At 43.2% G+C, this 27,475-nt stretch overlaps 1 protein-coding gene across 2 annotated transcripts in view; it reads right to left on the bottom strand.

Annotated features, from left to right (window-relative positions):
• Window positions 1–27,475, bottom strand: part of LOC110522618 — a 159,450-nt gene that overhangs the window by 83,712 nt on the left and 48,263 nt on the right. For both annotated transcript variants that reach the window (XR_005051723.1, XM_021601084.2), the window contains exon 2: window positions 11,944–12,175. The gene's annotated coding sequence lies outside the window, so the exon portion shown is untranslated. The remainder of the gene's footprint in view (window positions 1–11,943; window positions 12,176–27,475) is intronic.

Here is a 27,475-nt window from a genome sequence, read left to right as displayed (position 1 = left end):
GTGAATGTGTAAACTTTAGAAAACCTAAATAGTATATTTGACCTCTGAGCTTCCCTATCAAATCTAAAAATGTCAAGAAGACAATCTAAGAAAATTGACAACAATGACAAATGGTTTGATGAAGGCAAAAACCTATCCAAATGTATCCAACAGAAAACGTAGAGGCCCAGAAAACCTGAGCCAATGCCTTTTTATTTATTTTACCTTTGTTTAACTAGGCAAGCCAGTTAAGAACAAATTCCTATTTACAATGACGGCCTAGCCGTCAAAAGGCCTCCTGCGGGGACGGGGGCTGGGATTCAAAATAAAAATAAATTAAATAAAAATATATGAAAAAACACACATCATGACAAGCGAGACAACACATCACTACATAAAGTGAGACCTAAGACAACAGCATAGCATTGCAGCAACACATGACAACACAGCATGTTAGCAAGTCCGGGGAGTGAACAGCTGAGTATAAGACTGTATCATCTGCATATATATTGATGAAAGAGCTTTGTACTGCCTGAGCTATGTTGTTGATGTAAATTGAGAAGAGCGTGGGGCCTGGAATCGAGCCTTCGGGTACATCCTTGGTGACAGGCAGTGGCTGAGACAGCAGATGTTCTGACTATACACACTACGCTCTCTGAGAGAGGTAGTTAGCAAACCAGGCCAAAGACCCCTCAGAGACACCAATACTCCTTAGCCGGCCCATGGAATGGTCTACCATATCAAAAGCTTTGGCCAAGTCAATAAAAATAGCAGCACAACATTGCTTAGAATCAAGGGCAATGGTGACATCATTGAGGACCTTTAAGGCCTGAGTGGCGCAGTGGTCTAAGGCTCTGCATGTCAGTGCAAGAGGGGTCACTACAGTCCCTGGTTTGAATCCAGGCTGTATCACATCCAGCCTATAAGAGTTAGGATCAGCTTGATCTCCCCTTTAAATAAAGGATGAACCGTGGCTGCCTTCCAAGCAATAAGAACCTCCCCAGATAGGAGAGACAGTTTAAAAAGGTCAGAAATATGCTTGGCGATTATAGGGACAGCAACCTTTAAGAAGAAAGGGTCTTTTTTGGGGTCAAGTTCAAGGAGTTCCTTTGGCACCTCGGACTCAGTGACCACCTGCAGGGAGAAACTTTGAAGCGGGGCTGGGGAAAAAGAGGGATGAGCATTGGGGCTAGTCACATTAGAACGGGTGGGAGATGAGGAAATGTTAGATGGAGGCAAGGAGGCATGGCTGAGTCAAATAGGAATTTTGACTTAATGAAGAGGTGATTAAAAAGTTCAGCCATGTGCTTCTTGTCAGTAACAACCACATCATCAACTTTAAGGGACATTGGCAGCTGTGAGGAGGAGGGTTTATTCTCCAGGTCTTTAACCTTTTTCCAGAACTTCTTGGGGTTAGACTCACAGAGAGAGAACTGCTCCTTAAAGTAACTAACTTTGAGTGCACTTATTTCTCATTTGCCTGAACGAGAGCCAGTCAGCCTGAGTATGTGTGTGCCGAGCCTTTCACCAAATGCAATTCTTGAGGTGGAGTAACTCTGCAAGATCACGGTTGAACCAGGGGCTGAACCTGTTTTTAATTCTCATTTTCTTTATGATGGCGTGTTTGTTAAACATATCACTGAAGGTCCAAGCGTCTTCGACAGAGGGGGATCAAGCTGATTCTATACCAATTTACAGAGGCCAGTTCATGAAGGAAGGCTTGCCTCTTAAAGTTTTTAGCAAGCGTCTATGACAAATCAGGACAGGTCGTATCACTGAGCAGCCATTACGAACACAGGCTGTAAAACAGTGGTCACTAAGGTCATTACAGAAAACACCACACTTATACCTATCAGAATTATTTGTGAGGATAACATCGAGGCGAGCAGCCTTTTCTGGGTGTTTGGAGTCATACCTTGTGGGATTGGTAATAATCTGAGAAAGATTTAGGGAGTCCCATTGCTTTAGCACTTGGCCAGGTGGTTTAAGCATGCCCCAGTTTAGGTCACCTAGCTGGAAAAATTCAGACTTAGTGTAAGGGGCCAGGAGAGAGCTTAGGGCAGGTAGGGTACAGGTCTGTGCTGATGGAGGACAATAACACCCAGCAACAGTCATCAAAAAGCTATTTGAAAGTTTAATGCTTAAAACCAGCAAATCAAATTGTTTGGAGACAGACTTGGTGGAGACAACCGAGCACTGAAGGTAATCCTTGGTAAAGATTGCCACTCCCCCACCTTTGGAAGATCTGTCTTGCCGAAAAAGGTTATAACATGAAAGGTTAATATCAGTATTCAAAACACTCTTTCTTAACCACGTCTCAACACATCTGGATTGGAGCTGTGAACCCAGACTTTCAAATGACCCATTTTAGGTAATAAGCTTCTAGTGATAACGTGCGGAAAAAATAGGCTTTTACGAGACCAAAAATCAGTGAAAGCAATATCAGAGCACAAGTCAGATTTGGGGCTAGCAACAGTAGATGGGCCAGGGTGTACATGCATATTTCGAGATATCATCAAAAGTAATACAATCAAGGCACGGCAGAGGACAGGGAGAGCTCTACAGTGTTGATGTATGACATTTGAATGTGCATTAGATGGCAGCAACACCATATTTTACAGCAATTTCATCAGGCAACATGACTACAAAGCCGGCGAGAGGTGGTTAGAATAGGATGGGAGGCCAAAAATCTGTGTAACCAATAGAGAGTCAGAATCCTGAGTGTGGGAACAGACATAGTCTGTCCCACGGTTGGGTAAACAAGAAGGTTTATTGTCAACAAAGCATGCAGGAGTCATGAGTCATGAGGAGTTCATTATGGTGAATCACAAAAATAATACAGAAAAAGGAAAAAGAAGGAATAGCACGTCAGAAATCAGCTCAATGTAATTGAAGAATCCATATAATCTATCCAAAATTGAGATGTATGGATAAACCACTTCTCCAATCTTTTTGGGCTCTATAACAAAGAGCAAACAGCAAAAACATATACATGATCAAATACAAAACTTAGAATCAACTATTAAAGACTACCAGAACCCACTGGATTCTCCAATTAAATTGAATGAACTATAGGACAAAATACAAACCCTCCAACCCAAAAAGGCCTGTGGGGTTAATGGTATCGTAAATTAAACAATAAAATATACAGACCACAAATTACAATTGGCTATATTTAAACTCTTTAACATCATCCTCTGCTATGGCATATTCTCTATATTTGCAACCAAGGACTGATCACCCCAATCCACAAAAGTGGAGACAAATTTGACCCCAATAACTACCGTGGGATATGCGTCAACAGCAACCTTGAGAAAATTCTCTGCATTATCATTAACAGCAGACTCCTCAGCGAAAACAATGTACTGAGCAAATGTCAAATTGTCTTTTTACCAAATTACCGTACAGCAGACCACGTTTTCACCCTGCACAACCTAATTGACAAACAAACAACCCAAAACAAAGGCAATGTCTTCTCATGCTTTGTTAATTTCAAAAAAGCTTATGACTCAATTTGGCATGAGGGCCTGTTATACAAATTGATGGAAAGTGGTTTTGGGGGAAAAACATAAGACATTATAAAATCCATGTACTGAAACAAAATGTGTGTGGTTAAAATTGACCAAAAAAAACACATTTTTTTTCCCACGGGGCCGGGGGGTGAGACAGGGATGCAGCTTAAGTTCCACCCTCTTCAATATATATATATATATATATCAACAAATTGGTGAGGGCACTAGAACAGTCTACCGCACCCGGCCTCACCCTACTAGAATCTGAAGTCAAATGTCTATTGTTTGCTGATGATCTGGTGCATTTGTCCCCAACCAAGGAGGGTCTACAGCAGCACCTCTCACATCTGCACAGATTCTGTTAGACCTGGGCCCTGACAGTAAATCTCAGTAAGACAAAAACAATGGTGTTCCAAAAAAGGTCCAGTGTCCTGGACCACGAATACAAATTCCATTTAGACACCGTTGCCCTAGAGCACACAAAAAACAATACATACTTCGGACTAAACATCAGCGCCCCAGGTAACTTCCACAAAGCTGTGAACGATCTGAGAGACAAGGCAAAAGGAACATAAAATTCAACATACTAATTAGGATCTGTCTAAAAAATACTTGAATGAGTTATAGAACCCATTGCCCTTTATGGGTGTGAAGTCTGGGGTCCACTCACCAACCAAGAATTCACAAAATGGGACAAACACCAAAATATCCTCCGCGTACAACTGATACCCACTAATTATCCAAATCCAGGAAAGAGACGTTAAATTCTCCAACCACCTAAAGGGAAGCGATTCCCAAACCTTCCATAACAAAGCCATCACCTACAGAGAAATTAACTTGGAGAAGAGCCCCCTAAGCAAGATGGTCCTGGGGCTCTGTTCACAAACACAAACAGACACCACAGAGCCCCAGGACAGCAACACAATTAGACCCAACCAAATCATGAGAAAAAAACAGATAATTACTTGACACATTGTAAAGAATTTACAGAAGAACAGAGCAAACTAGAATGCTATTTGGCCCGAAACAGAGAGTACACAATAGCAGAATACCTGACCTCTGTGACTGACTCAAAATTAAGGAAATCTTTGACTTTGTACAGACTCAGTGAGCATAGCCTTGCTATTGAGAAAGGCCGCCGAAGGCAGACCTGGCTCTCAAGAGAAGACAGGCTATGTGCACGCTGCCCAGAAAATTAGGTGGAAACTGAGCTGCATTTCCTAACCTCCTGCCAAATGTATGACCATATTAGAGACACATATTTCCCTCAGATTACACTGACCCACAAAGAATTCGAAAACAAATCCAATTTTGATAAACTCCCATATCTATTGGGTGAAATACCACAGTGTGCCATCACAGCAGCAATATTTGTGACCTGTTGCCACAAGTAAAGGGCAACCAGTGAAGAACAAACACCATTGTAAATTAAACCTACATTTATGTTTATTTATTTTTCCTTTTGTACTTTAACTATTTGCCCATTATTACAACGCTGTGTGTAGACATAATGACATTTGACGTCTTTATTCTTTTGCCATTTTTGTTTATTATCTATTTCACTTGCTTTGGCAATGTTAACATATGTTTCCAATGCAAATAAAGCTCTTAAATTGAATTAAAATTGAATTAAAATTGAATTGAAATTGAATTGAGCGAGATAGAGAGATAAAGAGAGAGAGCGAGAGAAGAACCACACAGAACTCTGTTCACACACACACACACACACACACACACACACACACACACACACACACACACACACACACACACACACACACACACACACACACACACACACACACACACACACACACACACACACACACACACACACACACACACACACACACACACACACACACACACACAGCCAGCCAGCCAGCCAGCCAGCCAGCCAGCCAGCCAGCCAGCCCCAGCAGTCTCTTCCCCAGTCCAGTCAGGTCTGTTTTTTGGGGGATTTGCAGGGGAGCTGAGGAGAGGCTCTTCACATGGAAGGTGTGACCTGACAAACAGAGACATATGGTATGACTGATTTTTGGGGTAAATGTGTTCTGTGTGAGGAGGAGGAAGGGAAGGACTCTCCCCCTCTTTCACTCTTTGTCATGTGTTTTGCATTAGCTCTGTTCTGAGTCTGCTCAGCTTCAAGAGCCTCAGCCTCCAAATCCTATTCATTACACATCATCTACAGTGGGGAGAAACAAAAACAAAACAAAAAAAAAAATCCAGAAAATCACATTGTATGATTTTTAAGTATTAATTTGCATTTTATTGCATGACATAAGTATTTGATCACCTACCAACCAGTAAGAATTCACAGACCTGTTAGTTTTTCTTTAAGAAGCCCTCCTGTTCTCCACTCATTACCTGTATTAACTGCACCTGTTTGAACTTGTTACCTGTATAAAAGACACCTGTTCACACACTCAATCAAACAGACTCCAACCTCTCCACAATGGCCAAGACCAGGAAGCTGTGTAAGGACATCAGGGATAAAATTGTAGACCTGCACCAGGCTGGGATGGGCTACAGGACAATAGGCAAGCAGCTTGGTGAGAAGGCAACAACTGTTGGCGCAATTATTAGAAAATGGAAGACGTTCAAGATGATGGTCAATCACCCTCGGTCTGGTGCTCCATGCAAGATCTCACCTCGTGGGGCATCAATGATCATGAGGAAGGTGAAGGATCAGCCCAGAACTACAAGGCAGGACCTGGTCGATGACCTGAAGTGAGCTGGGACCACAGTCTCAAAGAAAACAATTAGTAACACACTAAGCCGTCATTGATTAAAATCCTGCAGCGCACGCAAGGTCCCCCTGCTCAAGCCAGAGCATGTCCAGGCCCGTCTGAAGTTTGCCAATGACCATCTGGATGATCCAGAGGAGGAATGGGAGAAGGTCATGTGGTCTGATGAGACAAAATAGAGCTTTTTGGTCTAAACTCCACTCGCAGTGTTTGGAGGAAGAAGAAGGATGAGTACAACCCCAAGAACACCATCCTAACCGTGAAGCATGGAGGTGGAAACATCATTCTTTGGGGATGCTTTTCTGCAAAGGGGACAGGACGACTGCACCGTATTGAGGGGAGGATGGATTGGGCCATGTATCAGGAGATCTTGGCCAACAACCTCCTTCCCTCAGTAAGCGCATTGAAGATGGGTCGTGGCTGGGTCTTCAAGCATGGCAACGACCTGAAACACACAGCCAGGGCAACTAAGGAGTGGCTCCGTAAGAAGCATCTCAAGGTCCTGGAGTGGCCTAGCCAGTCTCCAGACCTGAACCCAATAGAACATCTTTGGAGGGAGCTGAAAGTCCGTATTGCCCAGCGACAACACCAAAACCTGAAGGATCTGGAGACGGTCTGTGTGGAGGAGTGGGCCAAATCCCTGCTGCAGTGTGTGCAAACCTGGTCAAGAACTACAGGAAACGTATGATCTCTGTAATTGCAAACAAAGGTTTCTCTACCAAATATTAAGTTCTGCTTTTCTGATGAATCAAATACTTATGTCATGCAATAAAATGCTAATTAATTACTTAAAAATCATACAATGGGATTCTCTGGATTTTTGTTTTAGATTCCGTCTCTCATAGTTGAAGTGTACCTATGATAAAAATTACAGACCTCTACAAGCTTTATAAGTAGGAAAACCTGCAAAACCGGCAGTGTATCAAATACTTGTTCTCTCCACTGTACATACCTGCTGCTGCCTGCTGCTGGACACAGCTAGGAAATAATGCCCCAAGCTGGCTCTTGGTGATTGTGTGCGTGTGTGATGTGTGCATGCCCATGTGTGTGCATGTGCATGTGTGCGTGCGCCGGTGTGTGTGCTCAGTCAGACCTGCAGTGTGTGCCCAGCCTGGCTGTCGTTGTGTGTGTGTGTGTGTGTGTGTGTGTGTGTGTGTGTGTGTGTGTGTGTGTGTGTGTGTGTGTGTGTGTGTGTGTGTGTGAGTGTGTGTGTGTGTATATATAAGTTGGTCTGTGAGTAAGCAATGTAATAGATGGTGAATGTGTTGCTGAGGAACAGTGTTGTGTTGTACCAAGCAGATGCTTCACAGAAGATCACTTACTGGAGCTCAACACCACACTGTCCAAACTGAACACATCCTATTTAAGAACATACCATCCCAAATAAAATTGATCACCTAACCTTACCAAGAGCCCATCTATTTTCACATGTACGTGTATCTAACCGAAGCTGTTAGAGGTCTTGCCAACTCCTAACAATGACAATAGGAGTTGTTAAGACAGCACAACCAGATCTAGGATCAGGTTAGAAATACACCTCATTTCACTATTTCACAATATGCCATTCCTGTGACGTAACCATGACATCACCATCGGTCACAAAGGGCAACTATTGCCGGGAACTGGGATCTCGGAAATCTCTGACTTCCGACTTCAGTAAGTTCAAGACAACTGGGAACTCGGAAAACAATGAGCTCCGACTCGGAAAAATAGTGTTGAAAGGTCATCGAACTTGGAATTCCAAGTCGGAACTCCGGTCTCTTTCTAGAACTATGACTTTCCGACCAAAAATCACTGATTTTACCTCTTTTTTTCAGAGTTCCCAGTTGTCTTGAAAGCACCATAAGTATAAAGGACAAAACTTCTCTTCCTTTTCAAGTTGTGGCCGGTGTGTGTGTGCGTGTTTGTGTGTGTTTGTGTGTGTGTGTGTGCATGCATATGTGTGTGTGTTTGTGTGTGTGAGACACTCACTACCGCAGCTAAAAGCGGGTCAGACTCCTTTCAATACTGGTGAGACACGGTGGACACTCAGGCGGGGAATTAAGGCTTCAATAATCTTTGTCATGTTACATAACCATTCCAACATCCGCATTGTTGATATGGTAAACAACATTGTCCATGACCATGTCCTTTATGCATATGATAAAGCCAGGAGTTTTTTCCAACCATGTGCATGTGACCCATCCGACTAGGAAAAACTCCTGGCCTTACACAGTAGCTAAGGTAAATCAGACTGATCTGATCTCGAGGTACTTGGCCATATATAGCTATGCATCCTGCTATAACTAGGGCCCAAAGTTTTTCCTGGTCAGTTCATGACCAAAAAAATCCTGGCCCCTATTTAGACCACATCACTGAAGTCTTCACTTTAGTCAGGGTGAGATCAAACGAACTCTGCCCCTTAACCCCTTAATCACAGTACAGATGTAGGATCTTAATTTGAAACATTAGGAAAATAATCCTGCAGCAACAGGAAATGTTAATTATTACATGGATTATAATTAACAGACACTGCAAGTTTTACATTTCTTGAATTGCCGGAAAGTTTTCCTACAACAGGGCGATCAAATTAAGATCCTACAACTGTAGTTGGGGTTATAGTAATTTATTCCTGTGCTGTTGGATTTGATCCCAGCTCCTGAGGTTAACCCCACCTCACCCTGCTGTCTCCTCACTGAGTTGAGGGTTAAGCTAAGGGGGGTTGGTTTAATGGTAATACCCCCCTCTAGGAGACTTTGAAGATGTGTTTTTATTTATTTATTTTATTTAACTAGGAAAGTCAGTTAAGATTAAGAACAAATTCTCATTTACAATGACAGCCTAAGAACAGTGCCTTGTTCAGGAGCAGAACAACAGATTTTTTTTAACCTTGTTAGCTCAGGGATTCGATCTGGAAACCTTTCGGTTACAGGCCCAACGCTCTAACTGCTAGGCTACCTGCCGCCCTGCGTTGATGACACTGTTGATCTTTCCATACCGCGTGCATGTATGTCTGTCTGTGCTCGTGTCCACGCGTGCCTGTGTATGTGTGTCTGTCTGTGTATAATAAGGTTTACAGGGTTGAAGTAATGTTACATTAACTAACACAGGGAAAGGCAGTAGGAGGGCTTCGGGACGGCTTGGGGGCCTAACAAACAGAGGCATCAACCACCCAGAGAGGAAGTCAACAAGAGATGCCTTCCTTTGTAAACCCTGGGGCCCCCCTGGCAACAACCAACAGCCACCAGCAACTAGAGCAGCCACTGGCATACAGTACATGTGTGCAACAAATATGCCATCTGTACCCAGTGACAGCTTTGCTATCAGCACCAAACAAGACTGCACCGCAAACAGGAAAACAATGCAGAAATGGGGGAGGGATATAGGGTTAAGGGGAGAAGAGAGAGAGAGAGAGAGCTAGGAAGACAGGCAGATAGGCAGGCAGGCAGGCAGAACACTGTAGAGTGAGATACAATCTCTCTCTACTTACAGTTTTGACGGAAGAGGAAGTGCAGTAAAGCAGAAAAAAACTGCCCTAAAGACCTGATGTCAGTAATCAGGTCTTTACTGTATGCTGATTACAGTACAGACACTCTCACTGCTGAGGGGCATTGCAGTAAAGTGGTGTTAACTCCTGCAAAGACTCCCCATGGAGAAGATTATGGCACAAACAGCGCTGTTGGGTGGACTGCAGTAAAGTGGTTTTTAGTGTTGCTTTTACTGTTGCCGAGTGGGGCTCTAATGACCAGCCAACGATACCATGATGCTCTCTCTTCTCCCAGTGTGTGTGTGTGTGTGTCATCCCAGTCTTCTACAGACCTATAACCCTCTTTTAAACACACTACTGTTGCACACTATAGACTCCTTACATAAATAAAATATCCTATTCTGTAACCAAGGAAGTCTACTGAAGATTGTTCTCTTTCTTTGTTTTGTGGAGTTTTTTTTAACTTGCCCTTTAAATCTCTTTACATCCTTCTGTCTATTTTTACCTTTCCCTCTTCTCTTATTTTCTCTGTCTTTCATAATCGTCTTTCTCTGTGTCCTCCTTTCCTCTCCTTCCTCTTTTCTTTCTTTCCTTCCCCCTCTCTCCAGCCAGCTCTGGAAAGTCCATTCACACAGTGACACAAGGACCGTCTCCTCTCCCTCCTTCATGGCAGACCAGACTGTAAGCCTATGTTTTTTCAATTAACCCAGGCTCCTGTACACTATTCAGGAGAGCATTTGGCCGGCATAGGCAGAAAACAAATGGAAAGTCACTTAGGATCTCCCTCCTTGAGGGAGAGGCTTCAGAAAGACCCATTCCCCCTAGAAGCCCCAGAAACAGAGCAGTAGTAGCAGCACCATCAGAGAAGACCAGACGATTAAAAGGAGAAAATAGAGCAAGAGGCATATACTCCATCCCAAATGGCACCCTATTCTCGTAGGGCTCTGGTCAAAACTAGTGCACTATATAGGGAATAGGGTGCTACTTGGGAAGCATATAGGAGTCTGTGATGATAGGGGTGAAGGCTTCACCGCAGGGTGTCAGTGTGCACTTGAAGTGGATAGTGGGATTAGAAGAGGGGGAGTTGAAGTAGTGCATATGGACGGATTTCCATGGGAATGTGGATGAAAGCGAGTGGGGTGAAGTGGTGGGGCTGGGGCCGGTGGTGCCCGGCGGGGAGAGGGGACAGATGCAGTAGGACTCACATCAAAGCTGCTGTCACTGGGCTGCAGATGAGGAACGCATGCAGACTGTCTCCTTTCCCTCTCCACTCTGTCTCTCTCTCTCCCTCTGTCTTATTTACAGAGATGAGCTCCAAACAGCCCCGAGGATCGGCCTGCCCCGCAGCAGAGCAAATAAACACACTATCACTGACACACATAGTCTCTCTCTCTCTCTCTCCCTCTCTCTCTCTCTCTCTCTCTCTCTCTCTCTCTCTCTCTCTCTCTCTCTCTGTCTCTCTGTCTCTCTCTCTCTTATTCTTACTCACACATACATACAGGAGAGGGCCTGACCCAGCCTAGCACAGATTAGTCCACACAGTTCAGCTAAGTACAGCAGATAACAGTTTAGACTAGTCCAGTTCAGAAGTTTACAGTAGGTCAGAAGAGATACGAATCATTGTACAGTCCAGCCATGTCTGCAGACTAGTTTGCAGACTGGAAAAAAGTCAAACCCAGCCCAGCCAGTTGAGTCCAGCCCAGCCTAGTCCAGCCCAGTTGAGTCCAGCCCACACAAGTCCAGCACAGTCTTGTCCAGCCCAGTTGAGTCCAGCCCATTCTAGTCCAACCTAGCCCAGTTCAGGCAGTTTAGTCCAGCCCAGTCTAGTCCAGACAGTCCAGCCCAGCCCAGTCTAGTCCAGACAGTCTAGCCCAGCCCAGTCTAGTCCAGGCCTGGTAGAGAATTCTCAGTATTTATAGTCCTTTTTAAAGTCACATTATGAGTGAATTTAACAAACATATGAAAAGGAACACTGTCAGCATCACCAAACTGTCAAAAAGGGACAAAATACGAAGATTACATCATGGAAAAAGATCTGTGACAGAGTGTGTGTATGCGTCTGTGTATGTGTCTGAATTTGTTTGCGGTGGGAAGAGGGATGAATGGAAGTTGCCCCCACACCCCCTCACCCCTCACGCATGCCTAGATAGACAGACATCCAGACAGACATCCAGACTTCACTGGTGCAGACAACACACACTGACACATCAACAGCAGCTGTAGTAGTCTAAACTCTTACCTCAGGAGCGGTATAGTATAGCCAGCACTGGGGAAAGCCTCGCATCTGTAGCAGTAGTAGTTGCTCTCCCTTTCTCTCTCTCTTTCTCAGCTGAGTGCAGACAGCCAGTCACACAGGCTAGCAGCGTAGAGCGTAGTGGAGCGCACAGCAGAGCAGGGCTCAGCACACGTTAGAAGCAGAGAGAGCACTGGAGCTGTGCAGCCCCTGGGCCCGTCCACACAGACTCTGCCTTCTGAGGATGAAAAGAGAAGTCTTCATTACCAGCTGCAGAACACGCCTCCTCCCTCAGTCCCCCTTCCTCTCCCTCCTCCCCTTCCCCTCTTCTCTCCCTCCCTCCCCTCCACACTCCCAGCCAGTAGCACGCTCCAGGTCTTGTCCCAGCCAAGTAAGAGGGATCAGACTGCCAAAGAAAATCTCAAGTCCCACTCGCCTGCCAGTGCAGTGCACAGGGAGAAAGGGAGAAGGAGAGAGGGAGGGAGAGAGAAAGTGTGAGAGAGAGAAAGTGTGAGTGAGAAAAAGGGCATGAGAGAGAGAGGAGGGAAGAAGGCTGGAGAAAATAAGAGAGACGGTGGAAGATTAGAAATACGGAGAAAGAGATTAAGAGATGTAGAAAGTAAGAGTAAATGAGAGGAGGAAGGTAAAAAGGAAGGAGAGAGAGAGAGAGAGAGAAGGGAATAGAAGAGAACATGTGTGTGAGAGCAGGGGGGCTAGATGGGAGGGAGACAGAGAAAAATAGAAAGGAAAGAGAAAGCGAGGAAGAAGACAGCTGTCACAGAGAAAGAGAAAGGGGGAGAAAGAGAAGGGAAGAGGAATAAAAGCGAGAGAAAAAGGTTCAATCAGGGGATGTTGGAGGTTCTAATTAGGGTTTTCTGTAGGAAACATCCGATCAAACAGGCTGCTTGGCTTTCTGGAACTGAAGGAATGTGTGTCACCAACTCCTCTCCTCTCCCTACTTCAGCCTTCAGCCCACCATTTTGCCTTTCCTTTCCTTTCCTTTCCTCTCCTTTTCCTTTCCTTTCTCCTTGGCTCCCTCTTTTTTCTTCCTGCGAACGCTCGCCCCATCAGACAGGAAACTGGGCTTTAAAGGACTGGCTGTTTACTGTCTATAATTATGAGAGGGGCCGGGCACACTGACTGCACTCAACCCAACCAGTCAGCCAGGCAGGCAAGGCAGTTAGAAAGCCCTGCCCCCAATGCCACCACACACAGACCCAAGAAGACCAAGCCAAACCAGGGAATGGCACAGAGAGAAGGAGAGAAAGAGGAGGGGGGGTAGAGTAAAAGATAAAAGGAGAGAAGGGGGAAGGAGAGAAAATAAGAAAGAAGGGGTGAAAAGAGAGGAGAATGGAGAGACTTAGCAAGAGAAAGGAGAAAGGAGGGAAGGGACATCGAGAGAGAGAGATAGGACAGGAAAGGGAGAAAGAAGGCAGACAGAGGGTGAGAGAGATAGAGACAGAGAAAGGGTGAAAGAAGGCAGACAGAGGGTGAGAGAGAGATAGAGACAGAGAAAGAGACTTCTAAATTCAAGATCTGTATTCATGAAACTACAGAAACATCACAGAGAGTGGGGATTGGGTCTCAGTCAGAATTACATGGAGATGATTGCAAAACAGAAAAGGTACCAAAAACGTTATTTGCATCCCACTTCCTCAAGCTGCAACGGCAACTCGACCTCCCTGCGCTCAGACAGCACTGCGAAATTCCCAAAACTTGTTTTCCAACACCCTCAATTCCGTCCGGAAAGCGTTCAGGTCATGCTCCAGTTCATGGTATTGCATTAGTCAGGGCCATGATCCAATTAAAAAGAGCCACCATCACAACACAATGTCACTACATCCGTCTTGCCTGCGTCCGTTTTCTTACTATTATAGGTAACCTTAAGTCTGAATATTAATTCATTGACTCCATGGGGCATGAAATGTGGTTTAACCAATTTTACACTACTGGTCAAAAGTTTTAGAACACCTACTCATTCAAGGGTTTTTCTTTACTTTTACTATTTTCTACATTGTAGAATAATAGTGAAGATATTAAAAACTAGGAAATGGTCTGACTCATCCCAAACCATCTCAATTTGTGGATGGCAAGTCATCTGATGTAGCACTCCATCACTCTCCTTCTTGGTAAAATAGCCCTTACACAGCCTGGAGGTGTGTTGGGTCATTGTCTAGTTGAAAAACAAATGATTGTCCCACTAAGCCCAAACAGATGGGATGGCGTATCGCTGCAGAATGCTGTGAAGCCATGCTGGTTAAGTGTGCCTTGAATTCTAAATAAATCACCGACACTGTCACCAGCAAAGCACTCCCACATCATCACACCTCCTCCTCCATGCTTTACGGTGGGAAATACACATACAGAGATCATCTGTTCACCCACACTACATCTCAAAAAGACAGAGCGGTTGGAACCAAAAACCTCAAATTAGACCAAAGGACACATTTCCACTGGTCTAATGTCCTTTGCTCGTGTTTCTTGGTCCAAGCAAGTCTATTCTTCTTATTGGTGTCCTTTAGTAGTGGTTTCTGCCATGAAGGCCTGGTTCACACAGTCTCCTATGAACAGTTGATGTTGAGATGTGTCTGTTACTTGAACTCTGTGAAGCATTTTTTTGGGCTGCAATTTATGAGGCTGGTAACTCTATTTAACTTATCCAGAGGTAGAGGTAACCCTGGGTCTTCCTTTCCTGTGGCGGTCTTGATGAGAGCCAGTTTCATCATAGCGCTTGATGGTTTTCGCTACTGCACTTGAAGAAACTTTAAAAGTTCTTAAAATGTTCTGTATTGACTGACCTTCTTGTCTTAAAGTAATGATGGACTGTTCTTGCTATAATATGAACTTGGTATTTTACCAAATAGGGCTTTATTCTGTATACCCCCCTACCTTGTCAACACAACTGATTGGCTCAAATGCATTAAGAAGGCACACCTGTTATTTGAAATGCATTCCAGGTGATTACCTCATGTAGCTGGTTGAGAGAATGCCAAGAGTGTCACACCCTGATCTGTTTCACCTGTCTTCGTTATTGTCTCCACCCCTTCCAGATTTCGCTTGTTTTCCCCAGTGTATTTATCCCTGTGTTTCCTGTCTCTCTGTGCCAGTTCGTCTTCTATGTCCAAGCCTACCAGTGTTTTTTTTCCCTGCTTTGCCTTTTCTCCTTTTTCTAGTCCTCCCGGTTTTGACCCTTGCCTGTTCTGGACTCTGTACCCGCCTGCCTGACCATTCTGCTTGCCCTGACCTCGAGCCTGTCTGTCACTCTGTACCTCCTGGACTCTGATCTGGTTATGACCTTTTGCCTTTCCACAACCATTCTCTTGCCTATTCCGTTTGGATTATTGAAACATCTTAAACTCCAACCATCTGCCTCCTGTGTCTGCATTTGGGTCTCACCTTGTGTCATGATATAGAGTGTGCAAGCTGTCATGAAGGCAAAGGGTGGTTACTTGAAGAATCTCAAATTGAAAATATGTTTTGATTTGTTTAACACTTTTTTGGTTACTACATGATTCCATATGTGTTATTTCATAGTTTTGATGTCTTCACTATTATTCTAAAATGTAGAACATAGTACAAATAAAATAAAAACCCTTGAATGAGGTGTTCTAAAACTTTTGACCGGTAGTGTATGTTTCCTAATATACTTTGTTTTCAACAATTCAATCATATTTTTCACCAAAATAAGTCTTTTCAATAAAAAACAAATGTCCCTATGCTTAGTCCACCATACTTTTTACTGACATATCAACCAACTGGTTGACCAAATTTTTACAAATGTTTTAACCTTTTTACATTTTAACTATTTATTTTCATATCCCTACTCTTCAAGGTCTCTACTAACAGGAATGGTGCAATATTAATCCCTCACTAACTGAATTCCTGCTTTTTATCCTGTATCGTTGGTGACAGATTTTTTGGATTTCTTACAGCCCTCTAAATTGGCAAAGTTCGAGTGCCACAACACTGAACTGTAGTAACCCAAAAGGATACAAATGATGTAAATCGATGCAGGAGGGCTGGGGGAGTTGACCAATCAAGTGAAATTTAAAATCCACTTCTAAATTCATTGTCAAAACATGCTCTACCAATCGGTTGAGAAAAGGCTTAAAGGGTTCAAAAACATTCAAAGGAATGAGACTAGTATACTTCAACAACTATTAAGAGAGAGATAGATAAGTGAGTGCGTGCGGAAGGGAATACAAGGGGAAGGAGTGAGGGTGTATGTGGTTATCTGGGGAACATTACCACCTACACAGACCCTGTCAATGGCATAATGGGGTCACTCAGAGACACACACGACCATTACGCGGCTGTTTTATGGCTTAATCTGAGTCTTCAGAAGTAGAGTGTTAACCCAGCCTCTGAAAGCCTGTGTTTGTTTAATGTCTTCTGAGGAATCAAACAGCTCTACTCTAGTGGCGATGGTGAAGACATGACAGCAGCATCCAACAGTGGGAAGACAATACGACAATGGGCGGAGGAACGAGTCTCTTTGTCTGACACTCACTTAAGTCTTTAAAATCCCTTAGTTGTTGTGCCATGGCATTGCAATAAAGAGAGATTCACAGGCACACTGGGACACAGTGAGGCGAATGTACCAATCGACCAGTAGGGGCTCTGTTGCGTTGCTCTAAAGCAGGCACTCTAAGGCAGAGTTGAGTCAAAGTTTCTCTCTCTCTCTCTCTCTCTCTCTTACTCTCACTCTCACTCTCTCGGAATCTAAAGTCAATTCAATTTCAATTGAATTCAATTTCAATTTAAGGGGGTTTATTGGAATGGGAAACATATGTTTACGCTGCCAAAGCAAGTGACATAGATAATAAACGAAAGTGAAATAAACATAAAAAAATGTACAGTGAACATTAAACTTACAAAAGTTCCAAAATAATAAAGAAGCTGGTCTGCCACTCTTTTTCTGTCTCGGTAACGGAGGTTACTTGAATGGCCAGTGGTCCCTGTCAGTTCAGATGGATTATTGTCGGAGTTAGGGGTCTTTCTCAGGAGCAATATGTCCCACCTTTATTCTAAGCATCTGGTTAATTCACAGCACACAATATTGACTTAAACAGACTAATAAAGAGAGGGAGATGGGAGAAGTGGAGAGGGGGATGAAGAGTGAGAGATACAGAGACAGATACGGACACACACAGACAAAGAGACAGAGGTGAGAGAGCGACAGACAGAGACAGAGGTGAGAGAGCGACAGACAGAGACAGAGGTGAGAGGGCGACAGACAGAGACAGAGGTGAGAGAGCGACAGACAGAGACAGAGGTGAGAGAGCGACAGACAGAGACAGAGGTGAGAGAGCGACAGACAGAGACAGAGGTGAGAGAGCGACAGACAGAGACAGAGGTGAGAGAGCGACAGACAGAGACAGAGGTGAGAGAGCGACAGACAGAGACAGAGGTGAGAGGGCGACAGACAGAGACAGAGGTGAGAGAGCGACAGACAGAGACAGAGGTGAGAGGGCGACAGACAGAGACAGAGGTGAGAGAGCGACAGACAGAGACAGAGGTGAGAGAGCGACAGACAGAGACAGAGGTGAGAGAGCGACAGACAGAGACAGAGGTGAGAGAGCGACAGACAGAGACAGAGGTGAGAGAGCGACAGACAGAGACAGAGGTGAGAGAGCGACAGACAGAGACAGAGGTGAGAGAGCGACAGACAGAGACAGAGGTGAGAGGGCGACAGACAGAGACAGAGGTGAGAGAGTGACAGACAGAGACAGAGGTGAGAGAGCGACAGACAGAGACAGAGGTGAGAGAGCGACAGACAGAGACAGAGGTGAGAGAGCGACAGACAGACAGAGGGAATGGAGAGTGAGAAAGCAAGCGAGCACAATAAAGACAAAGAAGGTGAGATTTTCTGAGCTTTTGAATTACTGGTGAACTAATGTTGTGACTATAATCAGATACAAACAGTGCATACCACAGGCCTTGAACCATGGCTATTAAGTGTCTATTTACACTCAAAACAGGGACACAGCAGCATGCTTCAAAAGCCTGCCTGATTGCATATGAAAACAACCATAATGGCAGCCTGATTAAAAGGACAACATTCAATATCAGATTTTGCAGCTATAGGAGTCGCTATCACACACACACGGTGTCTTTAGAGAAGCCAATGTACATAGACCAGAGGCAGGCCCCCGGAGAAAGGACAACACCAGCATCACATAAGGAGTAAGGACTGCACAATATAAAAACAGACTGACACATGCACACATACAAGTGTGATTGTGATGCACGCACATGCGCACGCATGCACACACACGCACGCATGCACACACACGCAGTGTCTGTGATTAGGTTTCAACGCCCAGGGGAAAAGTCTATGTGTGTAAAACGTAATGCCATGGGTCTCTGACAAGGCCACTGTAGTCATGAACCAAACACACGATGTAAACAGACAGGTACACTGACAGGCTGGGATTGGACCAAAAGGGTATTGTGTCATAATGAAAAAACCTAATACAACCATAAAGGGTTATTTGGCTTGTCCCTAAAGGAGAACCCTTTTTGGCCCCAACGAAGGACCCTCAAAGAAGTCTACAAAAATGAGTTCTTTGAGGGTTCTTCGTTGGGCAACTGAAGATCTCTTTATGGTTATAAGTAGCACGTTTTTAGCACTTTAAGAGTGAACTGTGGGTTGAGATCACACCTAAGTGGAGTAAATCTTAATACTCCAGTATACTACAGTAAAGATTGTATTGATTTTAGAAGAGAGTGGGTGGGGGTGCATGTGCAGCTGTGGTCAGGTTTTGGTAAGGATTCTGGGATTAATCTAATGTTGTTGTGAACTTGATATTTGACCCATAAGGGCCTGAATTTGAAGCAGAGCCTGAGACAGATGGAATAGGGGGAAGGAATGCTGTGTCGCACACAGAAAACCTTTGTGATGTTTCAAAGTGAATAAATAACTTAGAACTTAACATCCTCAATGTTTCCAGACTGAATATGGAGATTGTTCCAGTCCGGTCCTGGAGCTTGTTCATGCAAGGACAATAATGGCTTGTATAATACTAGTCCAAACAAGCACATTTGGTGCGCAGCAAAGATCAGTAGAATAGCCGTTTCAGATTTGACGATATAACACACATTCCCCTACTCACACAGCAGCCTCAGGTGTTAAAATGGTATATTCCTACTGCTGAAAAACATTATAAAATGCAAATAAAACATACAGTGCATTCGGAAAACATTCAAACCCCTTGACTTGTTCCACATCGTTTTACTTTACATCCTTATTCTAAAATTGAAAAAGTTTGAAATTGCGCTCAGGTGCATCCTGTTTACATTGATAAACTTTTCTACAATCAATGTTTCTACAAGTTGATTGGAGTCCACCTGTGGAAAATTCAATTAATTGGACATGCCTTGGAAAGGCACAAACCTGTCTATATAAGGTCCTACAGTAGACAGTGTATGTCAGAACAAAAACCAAGCCATGAGGCTTTATGGAAGAGTGGCAAGAAGAAAGCCATTTCTTAAAGATATCCATAAAAAGTGTTGTTTAAAGTTTGCCACAAGCCACCTGGGAGACACACCAAACATGTGGAAGAAGGTGCTCTGGTCAGATGAAACCAAAATTGAACTTTTTGGCAACAATGCAAAACGTTATGTTTGGCGTAAAAGCAACACAGCTGAACACACCATCCCCACTGTCAAACATGGTGGTGGCAGCATCATGGTTTGGGCCTGCTTTTCTTCAGCAGGGACAGGGAAGATGGTTAAAATTGATGGGAAGATGGATGGAGCCAAATACAGGACCATTCTGGAAGAAAACCTGATGGAGTCTGCAAAAGACCTGAGACTGGGACGGAGATTGGTCTTCCAACAAGACAATGATCCAAAACATAAAGCAAAATCTACAATGGAATGGTTCAAAAATAAACATATCCAGGTGTTAGAATGGCCAAGTCAAAGTCCAGACCTGAATCCAATCGAGAATCTGTGGAAAGAACTGAAAACTGCTGTTCACAAATGCTCTCCATCCAACCTCACTGAGCTCGAGCTGTTTTGCAAGGAGGAATGGGAAAAAATTTCAGTCTCTCGATGTGCAAAACTGATAGAGACATACCCCAAGCGACTTACAGCTGTAATCGCAGCAAAAGGTGGCGCTACAAAGTATTAACTTAAGGGGGCTGAATAATTTTGCACGCCCAATTTTTCAGTTTTTGATTTGTTAAAAAAGTTTGAAATATCCAATAAATGTCGTTCCACTTCATGATTGTGTCCCACTTGTTGTTGATTCTTCACAAAAAAATACAGTTTTATATCTTTATGTTTGAAGCCTGAAATGTGGCAAAAGGTTGCAAAGTTCAAGGGGGCCGAATACTTTCGCAAGGCACTGTATATAGAGTTTATAATGTGTATTAATGACCCCTGGGTATTTAAACATTTCCCTTGCGAGGGGTCACATTAATTTCTGGGTTAAAATGCTAATTAAAGAAGCATTTTGTGAGACAGACATTATTGACTCACTGTAATGTTATTGCCTGTTAATTAAATGTATTTTGTGCTAAATATATCCATGGGAAAAGCTTATTGCTACTTGGAACTGTCTCCTTATAAAACAACAACAGAGTTTACTTCAGAAATAAAGATGCTTTCAAACTCCTTTTCGCCACTTTAACCCCATAAGGTCGAAGGCCGTGCCCTGTGGGAAAATAATTAGCATAATAAAAGCCCCCTAAAAATATCAGTTTAAGCTAGAGTGTCACAATCCACCGCATCCACCTATGTCGACTTGCGCATCTGCGGGGAAAGGTGGCAGAGCTAGAGTGGTGTTTGTCATACCATGAGACCATGAGACGTCCAAACGGTTTGGTCAACAAACTATTATGACCACTCTATGGAAAGAGGATACTCTCACGATGGTGTTCTCAATTTTGCTCTACGACCCTCACAAAGTGTCTTGGGACTCGTAAAGTCGGTACAGCCGATCTGCCAAATTGTGAGACTCTCACAAACATGTACATGTCGGTTGTTTTGCTTTAGGATGTCCACAGGCCTCACAAGACTTGTCTGAAAATCCCCTGGTACCAGTTGAAACATTTATGGAAGTACATTTGGAGACTGTTAATTTAGAAAAATAAGGGGTTAAATAAAAGTTTTAAAAAAACGTTCCTGATCTTTCAGATATAGGACAGACACTTCAGAGCAACCTTCCTTTTTAATCTGTTGTTCCATGTAGTGGATGTCTTATTCAGTTAATTTGTATGTGCTAATAACAGTAAGTACAAAACTTTTTTTAACCAAATATTTTCTTATAAATGGGTCAGACATTTCTAAATAAAGCAGCAAAATGATCCTTGGTTTGACCTTTTTAAAGCAATTCCCTACAGTTGAACTTTTTAAGGCTAGTGGGCAGTATTCAGAAGTTTGGATGACTGAGGTGCCCAAAGTAAACTGCCTGTTACTCAGGCCCAGGAGCTAGGATATGCATATGGTAGTATTGGATAGCAAACACAAAGTTTCTAAAACTGTTAAAATAATGTATGTGAGTATAACAGAACTGATTTGGCAGGCGAAACCCCGAGGACAATCCTCCCAGGATTTTTTTTTTTAGGTCATTGGACATTTCAATGCTCTTCTATGGGAAAGTCTAATAATTAGGAACCAGATTGCAGTTCCTATGGCTTCCACTAGATGTCAATAGTCTTTAGAAAATGTTTCATGCTTGCTTTTTGAAAAATTAAGAAGTATTCTATTCGTAATTTTTCGAAGTATCCCTCAGAAGGACTTTGGCGCTCGTGAATGAGTGCGTGCTCCTCGTTCTTTTTCTCCGGTATTGAACACAGTTTATTCCGTCTTAAATTGTATAGATTATTTACATATTAGGGTACCCGAGGTTGGATTAGAAACGTTGTTTGAATTGTTTGGACGAAGTTTACAGGTAACTTTTTAGATTCCTTTGTAGGCATGTTGGGCGAGTTGGAACAGGTGTATTTCTGAATCAAACGCGCCAAATAAACAGACATTTTTGGGATATAAAGAAGGACAAAACAATCATTCATTGTGTAACTGGGACCCTTTGAATTGCAAAAAGATGAAGATCTTCAAAGGTAAGTGATTTATTTTATCTTCGTTATGCCTCTGCTTGGTTATTCTAACTTTCGTTATGCCTCTGCTTGGTTGAAAAATGTTTATGGCCCGCTCCGGTGAGGGCGCGCACTTATTATCTTATTATTTATCTCCGGGAATTAACATACTATTTTCCGTCTTAAATTGTATCGTTTATTTACATATTAGGGTACCCAAGGATTGATTAGAAATGTTGTTTGACTTGTTTGGACCAAGTATATTGGTAACGTTTGGGATTTATTTTGTATGCATTTTGAACGAGGGGAAACCGGTGGATTATTGAATGAAGAGCGCCAACTAAACTGACTTTTTGGGGATATAAAGAAGGACATTATCGAACAAAACAACCATTCATTGTGTAACTGGGACCCTTTGGATTGCAATAGATGAAGATCTTCAAAGGTAAGTGATTTATTTTATCGCTATTTTTGAGTTTTGTGACACCTGTGCAGGTTATGAATTCATGTTAATGCAGAAAGTGGCTGTGGCGCTGTCCTCATACGATCAAATGCTATGCTTTCGCCTTAAAGCCTATGGTAAATCGGACAAATTACCATGATTATAAGCTAAAGAATGGTGTATAACACTTGTATTTTTATGAATGTTTAATATTACTACTTTTGTTTATTGATTTTCGCGCTCTGCAATTTTACCGGATGTTGTCGAGGTGGGACGCTAATGATCCGAAAAAGTTAATAGAACATATGTCATGACCTATATATCTACACCTGTGGTGACACATATTGCGTTATTTTATGGCTGGTTATGACACCTAGATTATTCAAAATAATTGTTTCCTCGCCAAGAAGTTTCCTTTTGTTTGAAAGTTTTTTTCTTAAATGGCGGACACCGACGTCTTGCTCCCGTACAAGCTAAACGCCTTCTTCTTTGAGGACTGTGGGCTCTCCTTCTCCCTGGCCGAGGTCCACCATTGTTCCTGTACCCAAGAAAGCAAAGGTAACTGAACTAAATGACTATCGCCCCATAGCACTCACTTCTGTCATCATGAAGTGCTTTGAGAGGCTAGTTAAGGATCATATCAACTCTACCTTATCTAACACCCTAGACCCACTTCAATTTGCATACCACCCCAATAGATCCACAGACGATACAATCGCCATCACATTGCACACTGTCCTATCCCATCTGGACAAGAGGAATACATATGTAGGAATGCTGTTCATTATCTATAGCTCAGCCTTAAATACCATAGTACCCTCCAAGCTCATCATTAAGCTTGGGGCCCCACAAGGGTGCATGCTCAGCCCCCTCCTGTACTCCCTGTTCACCCATGACTGCATGGCCACGCATGTCTCCAACTCAATCATCAAGTTTGCAGACAACACAACAGTGGTAGGCCTGATTACCAACTAAGACGAGACTGCCCTATATACATAATCAGGGAATCACTGGACACGTTAATAATGGAACACTAGTCACTTTAATAATGTTCCATAATGCTTTACTCATTTCATATGTATGTACTGTATTCTATTCTACTGTATTTAAGTCATTGCCACTCCGACATTGCTGATCCTAATATTTATATATGTGTTAATTCCATTCTTTTACTTTTAGATTTGTGTGTATTGTTGTGAATGTGAATCGTTAGATACTACTGCACTGTTGGATCTAGGAACATAAGCATTTCGCTACACCCACAATAACCTGCTAGATATGTGTATGTGACAATCAAATTTGATTTGATGTTCCGCCCAGGACTTCTGGCTGGGTAGTGGCTACTGGCTACAGCTAGCAAGCCCAGACAACTGCAAAGTAGTCTAAATATATTGCTGTCAAGTTAGGAGTTCATTTCACATTACTTCTGGGTTGTATAATCATATTATAATGCTCACGTGAATGTCATGCTGAATATATACTACACAGTAATTACAAAAGTATATGGACATCCCTTCAAATTAGTGGATTCTGCTAATTCGAGCCACACCCGTGGCTGAGAGGTGCATAAAATCGAGCACATGCAATCTCCATAGACAAACATTGGCAGTAGAATGGCCTTACAGTGTCTGTGCCTTGACCTAGGTTGGGCAAAACTAAACATGGCGGTGTTCGACCTTAGCAATCTCACTAGGATAAAGACCTCCTCCATTCCTGCCATTATTGCAAGAGATCGTGATACCTCACATCTCAAAACAGGGCTACTTAATGTTAGATCCCTTGCTTCAAAGGCAGTTATAGACAATGAACTAATCACTGATCATAATCTTGATGTGATTGGCTTGACTGAAACATGGCTTAAGCCTGATTAATTTACTGTGTTAAATGAGGCCTCATCTCCTGGTTACCCTAGTGACCATATCCCCCGTGCATCCCGCAAAGGTGGAGTCGTTGCAAACATTTACGATAGCAAATTTCAATTTACAAAAAAAAAAGCTACTGTTTACAGGCCACCTGGGCCATATACAGCGTTCCTCATTGAGTTCCCTGAATTCCTATCGGAACTTGTAGTCATAGCAGATAATATTCTAATTTTTCGTGACTTTAATATTCACATGGAAAAGTCCTCAGACCCACTCCAAAAGGTTTTCGGAGCCATCATCGACTCAGTGGGTTTTGTCCAACATGTCTCTGGACCAACTTACTGTCACAGTCGTACTCTGGACCTAGTTTTGTCCCATGGAATAAATGTTGTGGATCTTAATGATTTTCCTCGTAATCTTGGACTATCGGACCACCATTTTATTACGTTTGCAATTGCAACAAATAATCTGCTCAGACCCCAAGGAGACCCCAAGGAGCATCAAAAGTCGTGCTATAAATTCACAGACAACACAAGCATTCCCTGATGCCCTTCCAGACTCCCTCTACTTACCCAAGGACGCCAGAGGACAAAAATCAGTTAACCACCTAACTGAGGAACTCAATTTAACCTTGCGCAATACCCTAGATGCAGTTGCACCTCTAAAAACTAAAAGCATTTCTCATAAGAAACTAGCTTGCTGGTATACAGAAAATACCAGAGCTCTGAAGCAAGCTTCCAGAAAATTGGAAAGGAAATGGCGCCACACCAAACTGGAAGTCTTCCGACTAGCTTGGAAAGACAGTACCATGCAGTACCGAAGAGCCCTCACTGCTGCTCGATCATCCTATTTTTCCAACTTAATTGAGGAAAATAAGAACAATCCGAAATTTCTTTAAGATACGGTCGCAAAGCTAACTAAAAAGCAGCATTCCCCAAGTGAGGATGGCTTTCACTTCAGCAGTAATAAATTCATGAACTTCTTTGAGGAAAAGATAATGATTATTAGAAAGCAAATTACGGACTCCTCTTTAAATCTGCGTATTCCTTCAAAGCTCAATTGTCCTGAGTCTGCACAACTCTGCCAGGACCTAGGATCAAGAGAGACACTCAAGTGTTTTAGTACTATATCGCTTGACACAATGATTAAAATAATCATGACCTCTAAACCTTCAAGCTGCATACTGGACCCTATTCCAACTAAACTACTGAAAGAGCTGTTTCCTGTGCTTGGCCCTCCTATGTTGAACATAATAAACGGCTCTCTATCCACCGGATCTGTACCAAACTCACGAAAAGTGGCAGTAATAAAGCTTCTATTGAAAATGACAAACCTTGACCCAGAAAATGTAAAAAACTATCGGCCTATATGGAATCTTCCATTCCTCTCAAACATTTTAGAAAAGGCTATTGCGCAGCATCTCACTGCCTTCCTGAAGACAAACAATGTATACGAAATGCTGGTTTTAGACTCCATCATAGCACTGAGACTGCACTTGTGAAGGTGGTAAATGACATTTTAATGGCATCAGACCGAGGCTCTGCATCTGTCCTCGTGCTCCTAGACCTTAGTGCTGCTTTTGATACCATCGATCACCACATTCTTTTGGAGAGATTGGAAACCAAAATTGGTCTACACGGACAAGTTCGGGTCTGGTTTAGATCTTATCTGTCGGAAAGATATCAGTTTGTCTCTGTGAATGGTTTGTCCTCTGACAAATCAATACATTTCGGTGTTCCTCAAGGTTCCGTTTTAGGACCACTATTGTTTTCATTATATATTTTACCTCTTGGGGATGTCATTCGAAAACATAATGTTAACTTTCACTGCTATGCGGATGACACAGCTGTACATTTCAATGAAACATGGTGAAGCCCCAAAATTGCCCTCGCTAGAAGTCTGTGTTTCGGAAGTGGATGGCTGCAAACTTTCTACTTGTAAACTTGGGCAAAATAGAGATGCTTGTTCTACGTCCCAAGAAACAAAGAGTTATTCTGTTGAATCTGACAATTAATCTTAATGGATGTACAGTTGTCTCAAATAAAACTGTGAAGGACCTCGGCGTTACTCTAGTCCCTGATCTCTCTTTTGACGAACAAACAAGACTGTTTCAAGGACAGCTTTTTTCCATCTAGGTAATTGCAAAAATCAGAAACTTTCTGTCCAAAAATGATGCAGAAAAATGAATCCATGCTTTAGTTACTTCTAGCTTAGACTACTGCAATGCTCTACTTTCCGGCTGCCCAAATAAAGCACCAAATAAACTTCAGTTAGTGCTAAATACAGCTGCTAGTATCCTGACTAGAACTACAAAATGTGATCATATTACTCCAGTGCTAGCCTCCTTACACTGGCTTCCTGTTAAGGCAAGGGCTGATTTCAAGGTTTTACTGCTAACCTACAAAGCATTACATGGGCTTGCTCCTACTTATCTCTCTGATTTGGTCCTGCCGTACATACCTACACGTACATTATGGTCACAAGACGCAGGCGTCCTAATTGTCCCTAGAATTTCTAAGCAAACAGCTGGAGGCAAGGCTTTCTCCTATAGAGCTCAATTTTTATGGAAAGGTCTGCCTACCCATGTGAGAGACGCAGACTCGGTCTTAACCTTTAAGTCTTTACTGAAGACTCATCTCTTCAGTGGGTCATATGATTGAGTGTAGTCTGGTCCAGGAGTGTGAAGGTGAACGGAAAGGCTCTGGAGCAACGAATCGCCCTTGCTGTCTCTGCCTGGCCGGTTCCCCTCTTTCCACTGGGATTCTCTGCCTCTAACCCCGAGTCACTGGCTTACTGGTACTCTTTCATGCCGTCCCTAGGAGGGGTGCATCACTTGAGTGGGTTGAGTCACTGATGTGATCTTCCTGTCTGGGTTGGTGCCCCCCCTTGGGTTGTGCCGTGGCGGAGATCTTTGTGGGCTATACTCGGCCTTGTCTCAGGATGGTAAGTTGGTGGTTGAAGATATCCCTCTTGTGGTGTGGAGGCTGTGGTTTGGCAAAGTGGGAGGGGTTATATCCTTCCTGTTTGGCCCTGTCCGGGGGTATCATCGGATGGGGCCACAGTGTCTCCTGACCCCTCCTGTCTCAGCCTCCAGTATTTATGCTGCAGTAGTTTATGTGTCGGGGGGGCTAGGGTCAGTTTGTTATATCTGGAGTACTTCTCCTGTTTTATCCGGTGTCCTGTGTGAA

The sequence above is a fragment of the Oncorhynchus mykiss genome, chromosome 1 (assembly GCF_013265735.2).
Source record: "Oncorhynchus mykiss isolate Arlee chromosome 1, USDA_OmykA_1.1, whole genome shotgun sequence".
Taxonomy (NCBI): domain Eukaryota; kingdom Metazoa; phylum Chordata; class Actinopteri; order Salmoniformes; family Salmonidae; genus Oncorhynchus; species Oncorhynchus mykiss.
This window is presented reverse-complemented; position numbering and strand designations above follow the sequence as displayed.